Raw genomic sequence first — 8,342 nt, 5'->3', positions numbered from 1 at the left:
GGGCACGGGCTCCCTAATTAGCACCCCGTAACTGTGCTCGTGCAGTCGAGGCTACTTGGGCCTCGTTTAAAGTATGAAAGATATGATTCAGTTATTACTTACCACAAACCAAGATCAATAAACACCCATTATCAATAAAAAAAATTTATGCCTTTGAGTGAACGTTTGGTAATGCCTTTTACTGGGTATTGTTTTGTACCATATAACCAGGTGCTTAGAGTCCGGGGAAGTTTGTCACAAATAAGTGGCTACCCTTTTTTTCTTTAACTACATATACCCCTCGCAAAATAATTTTTACCCGCAAGCCCCATGACTCCAGTTAGCATTGCAAAATAAATTTAAATACTTATTGCAGTCTTTGAATGTTTAATAGTTTAAATTTTAACTAACCATGCATATTTTTTTAAAAGTATCTGAAATCTTAAGCCTGTAAGCTTTTGCGAATTTTTTCCCATGAAATTTATTCAATTTAGTATTTTTTTCCCAAACGCTAAAGTCTAATACCACACTAATTAGAAAAAAAGCTTGCAAGCTTTCAATGTTATTGAAATTTCAGGCACTATAAGGGCAATGTATGAGAGTGCCAGTAAATGTTGACGTTTTCCGACGTTAGATCATATCCTCTGCTCATATCTTTAGCAATAAAATTTCTAAAACAAAATTAATCCCATGCCTTTTTCACAAACCATTGTTTCATGCCAATAGATTATGATTTTTTTCAAGACTGAAGATATAGCAATCATTTTTTTTTTCTTCTTTTAAACGTTGGGTTAATAGTTTCTTGCCACCAAAATATATAAAACTAACCCAACACCATACAAAAGGTTAAGAATAATACCCAGCTACTTTGTTAATGTATTAGCTTTCTACATATAGTGGTCTTCATGAAACATTACTTAAAAAAAATATTCACGTCTTCCACTTCTAGTGAGTTTTCTCGAGACTTCAAAATTCACACGTCTTCCACTTTCAATGAGTTTTTACCTCTTGAGATATACCAACAATCGGGTCAAAACTTATTTCAAGCTATGCATAAGCCTTCAGTGGTTTCCCAAAAATTCTGAAAAATAGAAGATAAAAATTAAACTCATAAGCGTTTAATCTTATTATAACTTTACGCAATAGCTCGAGAGCTTCTAAAAATATAAAATCTAATCTTTGGATTTTTATACAAATTAACATGCCTCTGAAACTTTGGACAATTCCGTTTATCGTCAATTTTAAATGGCAAAATTGTCCTATTAGTTAAAATTATCTTAGATTCATCAAATCACCGTTCGTGACGTCTGCTTCAGAATGCAAAGTGTAATTAATACTTAAAAGCTTTTACCTGACCATTTCTAGGGTAATGTAAAATTGTTTAGCCATATAATAAAGGCACAATGAGTTTCCCTTTCTAAGTTTAAATCCACAGAACGATAGTCTGATTTAAACATTTGCTAAACTAGCTCTACTCTCAGCGATTAGTAAAAAACAGCTAACCGCTAAATATTCAAGTCAGCAAATTACAATCAGTAACTATAAAGTGATTACCTGTGCTCCCAGATTCGTATTAGCAAGTGATACTTCCAGGTACACAAATTGGATTACTTTTGATTGTGTGTGTATAAACTATACAATTGCCACAAGTGCTATCCATTGCCTCATTTCATGAATTCAAACTTTAACCCAGTTAGATTTTAACCTAAAATCTGCCATTCCATTAATGTTACAAAATACAAAAGCCATTCTGCAGTGAATTCTACAGATAGTAAATTACCAAGTTTCCCAAAGTCATAACTAACAGTTTTACTAGATCAATACGCTAAAGTCTATACAAAGTTTTAATTTAATCTTTTACTTACTGTGAAAGAACATACAAATTTATCATTAACTAAAAGAAACCCCTGTTATAGATATAAAACTTAACTGTACCTCGGGATTATAAAGCGAATTTTCCTTTCAAATTATTTCCATTTCACCACTACACCAGTACTTCAGTCTTGAAAGTTTCCACGTGCTTTTCATAAGTTTTATAGTAGCTTGTACGGTTTTATATGAAGTGCAGGATCTCCAATCTTCCAGCAACAGAGGAACCAGTTAACACCTGCAAAAGTCAGGGGATAATTAAGTTAAAATAGTGGAATAAAGAAGCTACTAGAATTAAGACTAGTACAAATGTTGAGAACAATTACCAAACTAAAAGTTTAATGTAGGATAATTTAGATTATTTTAGCCTCCCAACTAAAACTAATCAAAACCAAAGTTGGAGTGAAAAGGCTGCAAACAAGACGCCCAGTCGGTAAGCAGTCCAGTGCTGTTAAAGGTTAAAGGTGTCTGGTTTCAGTTCCAGTTCCATCAGAATAGATGCTCACCAAAACGTCAGCCGCGCAAGCCCAACCCCCCACTGTGGTGCCCTACCACAGCAGTAGCCTCCCCAGTAAACAGCTTAAACTCAAGGCCCTGGGCGGGGATAGATCTCTTGCCACGCGAATGCGAGGCAAACACGTTACCACTGTACTAGCCAAAAATAAGTTTATTTGAAGTGCTCTTATAAAACAAATACCTTTCGATTCCCAATATACAGGTACATTTGTGAGTTTTACTTGTGAACTACTAGCAAAGATTATACCTACAAATTCCTGAAAAAGTGTTCTTTCACACCCTCTAGGGAGTTCTAGCAAAATATCAATATCTCGAGGAAACTACGCATGATTTGGAAATTAAAGATTTTGAAAAAGCATGGTGTGAAGTTCAAACTATTTGCGGATGATACACAATTTTACTTCTCCATAAGTTATATAAACGACTATTGAAAATCTTAAACAGAATCCTTAATAATGTAAGAGTGGATGACAAAAATAAAATTAGAACAGAGTTAACAGTGGTGGGAAAGAAAAACAGCGTAAGAAACTTGGTTGATATTCAAATAAACACCAATAACTACTTTTCCCGATATCTAGCTAGTTCGTGACCTGGGAGTATTTCCTGACCTGACCCCTCTCTACTTATTACCAGGATTGACTACTGCAACTCCATCTATTACAATTTGCCAAAAGTACAACGTAAGAAACTACAAAAACTGAGCCAAGAATGGAAAGGTGTCCCACTCAGAAAGGATCACCCCTATACTAATTGACACTGGCTGCCATTAAAAGAGAATTTAAGTCAAATTATGTACAACAACCCACCAAGTTCTCAGAACCGGTCGTCCAAAATACTTTAAGACAATTGCTACATATTGCGCAGCCAACAAATAGTGTTGACACGAGGATGTTACAGATTGTTTCAAACTATTAGAACCTATATGTCTACTTTAGGCTCCAGGGCCTTTAAATATGGGGCCCCGAGGCTATCCAATAAGCTCCCACGAGAGGCTTTCAAGAGGAAATACTTATTATGAGAGTCGTTTGACTGACTATTCAACAGTAAATGAGCAATATGTGATGAATGTTGAATACTCTGAACGAGCAAATCTACAGTGGAGGTCCTGTAGAAAGTGGGGTTCCCCTGCTATACGAGACCGGAAAAGCAGCCGTCAAAGTAGGCAAGATGGCCATTAATGTACAGTTATCTTATGATTTGAGCTAAATATCCATCAATTATGTAGGTGAAAATTTCAGATTTGCCCTTCAAATTTTTTTCCGGTAACTAACACTGTACATTGTTATCCAGCCGCCAATTACAATCTAACCTCAAATCAGTGGTTGCTTAAGAATAAATTATCAGGTTTCATTGAAACCAACTTCAAGAATCTTTGAAATTTACTGGTTTTAACCCAAGCTCTGCTAACTAGACCTTCAATTAAGGTTCATTAATGCTTAAAATTTTAACAAGAGACTTTCACAATGAGATTTTATATAAGCATATCTCAATTGAGGTACCTGTTACTGCCGTAGCAATTTAGGTACTCATTTCTCATAGGCCTTAATTATCCTAAGAATTCACCCTGGTGCTATACCAGTTTATTTTTCTTTTAGTCCAGTTTTCCCACCAAGAGCCTTAATGGACCCACTGATTTTCACTTTTAAATGACTTGCACAATATGTAAACAATTTAAAGTATCCAGAAAAGGAATTACAATTGAGTAACTAGATTACAATGTATTTTTTTCTTTTTTTTTAATTTTCTATTTCTAATCGTTTAAATAAACTTTCACCCGAGTATTTGGGGCTAAACATTTCTACATTCAATGATTTGCTAAGTCCTTATCACACCTTAAAGACAACTTAACCATCTTAATTACAGCAGATTTACAAAAACTATTGTAACAGTGACAGTTTTAGGAATTTAAGAAAATATACCACCGCCTGCAACGGGGGTTTGCATCCTTCACACAGATTGACTAAAGAATTTCACCTGAATCATTAACCACATTCTCCTATTCTCACTAACAAATTTAGTTTTGGTTTAACTTTCCCAATCATCGTTAAAGTAACTGCAGCATTATGTCTACAGATTGCATCATAAAATAAGTTACAAGTAAAAATAAGATATCCAAAATACAATCAAATCTTATTAAGAGCAGCTATCATCAATTAAATATTTTAAGCCCACAGAATTCTTTTTATCGCCAATTAACTTCTAAAAAAAAAACAGCACAAATCACCGGATTTAAAAAAAAAAACAAAAAAAAACAACACCAATTTATATAATATTTAGATTGTTACTTTTAGGAACTATTCAACAAAAAAAAAAAAGTGTACGACCCCAGCAAAATTCTGTATGCCATCTGCAATTTTACCATTTGAATCACTAGCATTTGGCAATAATCCATTAGCCTATATGCCTTTGCATGGCCTTTAATTTGTTTCATGTCACTTGAAACAAATATATAAATCATGCAATCACCAGACTCTACCGAGAATAATTATCTGCAACATGCAACTAGTAGACAGACTTACCTAGCCATTATGTAGGTTCACTACACTTCAAAATTTTAGAATATAACCACATTTTTCATAAAATAATGAAAAAAAAAAAAAAAAAAAACATCTGCCATCGCAGTTATATGCACCTTCGTTAGCTTTAAAGTCCTAAAACATTCAGGCTGCAATTGCATAGGGACAAATTTTTCAAAATATTAAAAGTATACAACATTCATTCCACAAAATTGATAAAATTTGTATTCCAAAAAATTTCTCATACATTACTAACAGTATAAAAATGAAGACAAAATATGTTACTCCCGCCTATGTGGCAATTTTTATTTGCATTACAAACTCAGTGATTAATTAATTTCATAAAACTGATTTTGACGTAGGAAAAAAATATTTTTGGGTAAGCCATGTCGTCCTGATGAAGTTCCTTTGGGGCAACTTCCGAATGTATAATATTTCTGCGAGTGATATTACACGAGTGTTACCGTTAGGTATCACGGGGTTCTAAACCACGGAACGACTATCCTAAGATGTGTATAATCAGGAATGTATCCATTTTTATACCTTACATTGCACACTATTCCACATTAAGCTCCGATTGGAATTCTGACTTAGGATAACGGAGGTGGCCTAATTTATTTTTTCCCAATTCCGGTTCCCCCGTAGTCTTTCACGAACTGAATAACAGCTACGGATTTTACTTTTACGGTCTGCGCCATCATAAGACACTACCCAAAATCTGTATTAACACTCCTAGTATAAAAATTCCCAAACGTAGTAAAGAAGTTAGCCCACCTTCACTTCGGGGGTTTGGTAAGGATTTACGCTGGTAATTGATAACGATAAGGGTAGCCAAGGCATGAAAAAAACCTTCAGATTTAATTAGTATTTTAACAGTCTTAACTATCAATCTGCTCCGAACAATCTAACAGTAGTCTTCCCGAGTTTTTTAAAACTGTCAATGACAAAGCCTGGCTTGACCATTGTAGATGCTTATTTCGGAGAAAATGACAGACTAAAACCCATATGTATTAAGAATAATTGGTAGCTAAATAGCTCAATTATGATTGAAAAACTCAAATGACTAAAGTCAGTTTCTTTTAGACCAGAGAACTTACTTTACCTCACGGCTTCGATGGCCAAAGATTTTAATATAGCTTAATGTCAAGTTACCACAAACTTTTTCACCCAAGTGAGTTGTTTATGCAGTACATTTTATCCATGAAACTCTAGTTGTTAAAGCTAACCTTTTCGACTACCTTTTAAGAAACTAACAAAATAAAAAAAAAGTATAAGTAAAACATTTTGGAACTTCGAAGTTAACCCAATAAAAACGATATGCACATTTCAAGTACTATATAAAGTTCAAACTGTTCTTTAGTTACCATCAATGTATAGTCTCGAAATAACCTAAAGTTAATTACTTCTCAAAATTAGTTTAAAAATCTTGATGCACAACTTTAGGTTCAAGAGGGGAAAGTTTCCCACGAAATTAAACAAATTTTACAAATTACCCTCTAGGAATCTTTCAATACTAAAACCAAAATTTGACTTAAACCTTTGAAACTAAATTCTCGTGATAATCTGGACAGTTTTTAAATACCTGTCCCGGTCAACGACGTTAACCACATTTTCATGAAATCTTTTAATGGGGACAAGTGAAGTGTCCCTTTAAAGAAAATCAAAAAAATTTTATTAAAGATTTACCAAAGTAATTCAAATGACAATTCGTAGCCTAATGGTTTGTTGCCAAGGTCAACAATGAAATTCTGCCCCATGGGACAACTGACTTCTGACAATAAATGCATATCGGCAAAATTTTATTTCCAGCCTATAAACTCTCATTGATTTACCCAGACTAAACACAAAGTTGCTAAATAACTGGCCCAGACCTTTTCTAACAACACCCTTTTAAATCCCACATTCGCAGCGCACGACAAACTAAGCTGTCCAGCAATAAGGGGGAAAAAAATTCTCAAAATCGCTCCTTTATTATCAAAATATGGTTCTAACACGAGGCAGCGAAAAAAAAGGACACCACTTCTGAAGTCGCTATGGGAAAATTAAGCTAGGTTTACCCTAAAACACATAAGAATTATGAATTTCAAGAAACCCAATTAACAAGAAAACTTAAGATTTCACAATTAGACCTCCAACTAACCTACATAATTAAAGCTCGCTTCATACTTTAGAATTTATGCTCTTACTACCCCCCCCCAAATTGCAATATGTATAACGTCAAGGAGGAACATTGCAGAATTAACAAATTAAACAAATTCTAGCTCAACACTTAATTCAACATAACACCTCACCTTACGTGATCCTTTTGATAACCGTGCACCCTTAACAACTTTCACCTCCACAACACCGTCACTGAAAAAATATCCAATATTTCTTTTACTGAAATCAAGGACTCGAAAATCATGAAGTCATTCACAAGGAAATTTTGGTATCCTTGTTTAGTGTCCTTGAAAAGCAAGTGGAGCCATCTACAGTGGGACTTCTATGTCCGTCAGTGTTTTTAGAAAATGGTGACATTTCCAGACGTTCTCTTTTTCTTTAAAACAATACAATGAAAAGGCATTTTTTTCATCTACAATTAGCCTACTTCGAAATCTAGTTAGCAGTAGGAAATTACTTTTATCACGTAGTTTGCTATTTAATTCTAATAATTATTCATACATGGACTCAAACATAACATATAATTCAAGTTTTTACTCTTTTACTTTATTAGATTGTTTTTATAATTTTACTTTATTTCACCAGCATTAATTTAATTACTGGTTTTAGTTTTGATTTGCATTGTGTCAGATTAGTGAAATTTAATTTGATATAATTCATATTCGGGTGAAACAATCTAATACAAATTACATTGTATATAGATTATCGTTGGGGGAAATATAATTTAAATGTAGATTATATTTATGTGAAATATGATTGGATGCAGACTATATTTTGGTGGTGTAGTATAGTTTAACAAGTGAAAAGTTGATAGAGATAGCCTAACATTTAAAGCGGATATTAGGATTGAATATAATTTGTTGATCATAGCTTTATAGTTATCCGAACAAACCACTGATATCAAGCTTTTTTAGATGAAAACCATAAAATATAATTAAAAACAGCTTCATATTTATCTAGATAACAACAATTAACTCTGAACTTTACTAGGTTAAATATCACTTGCTATGTTATTTATTTTGGGTTTAGAAGTCATTTAAAAATAATACATAATTTTTAAAGATTATGGATACTTACAATGTACAAAGTGATTTGAGAACTACTATAAAATAGAGGCAATATGGCATTAAACTGGTTACCAAAGATTCTAAATATTCACGTAACTGAGTTTAGGTAACTAATGGCCCTTTTTCGACGTGTCAGCTTCACTACTTAAACTAACGATAGACAGAGATAATGATGTGTTGGTTTCAAATGCTATAGGCTATGGAAGAAGTAAGACTATGGTTTTTATAGCAAATA

At 33.4% G+C, this 8,342-nt stretch overlaps 1 long non-coding RNA gene across 1 annotated transcript; it reads right to left on the bottom strand.

Annotated features, from left to right (window-relative positions):
- Window positions 1-895: 895 nt before the first annotated feature.
- On the bottom strand, window positions 896-7,184 carry LOC137658189 (uncharacterized). The gene is made up of 3 exons (XR_011047276.1): window positions 7,172-7,184; window positions 1,915-2,086; window positions 896-1,060 (listed from the first exon to the last, which is right to left on the bottom strand). It is a non-coding gene; the product is annotated as an uncharacterized lncRNA (long non-coding RNA).
- Between the last annotated feature and the right edge of the window lie 1,158 nt (window positions 7,185-8,342).

Source organism: Palaemon carinicauda, chromosome 19 (assembly GCF_036898095.1).
Source record: "Palaemon carinicauda isolate YSFRI2023 chromosome 19, ASM3689809v2, whole genome shotgun sequence".
Classification (NCBI taxonomy): Eukaryota; Metazoa; Arthropoda; class Malacostraca; order Decapoda; family Palaemonidae; genus Palaemon; species Palaemon carinicauda.
Note: the sequence above shows the minus strand (reverse complement) of the source record. Positions and strands in the feature narration are given on the sequence as shown.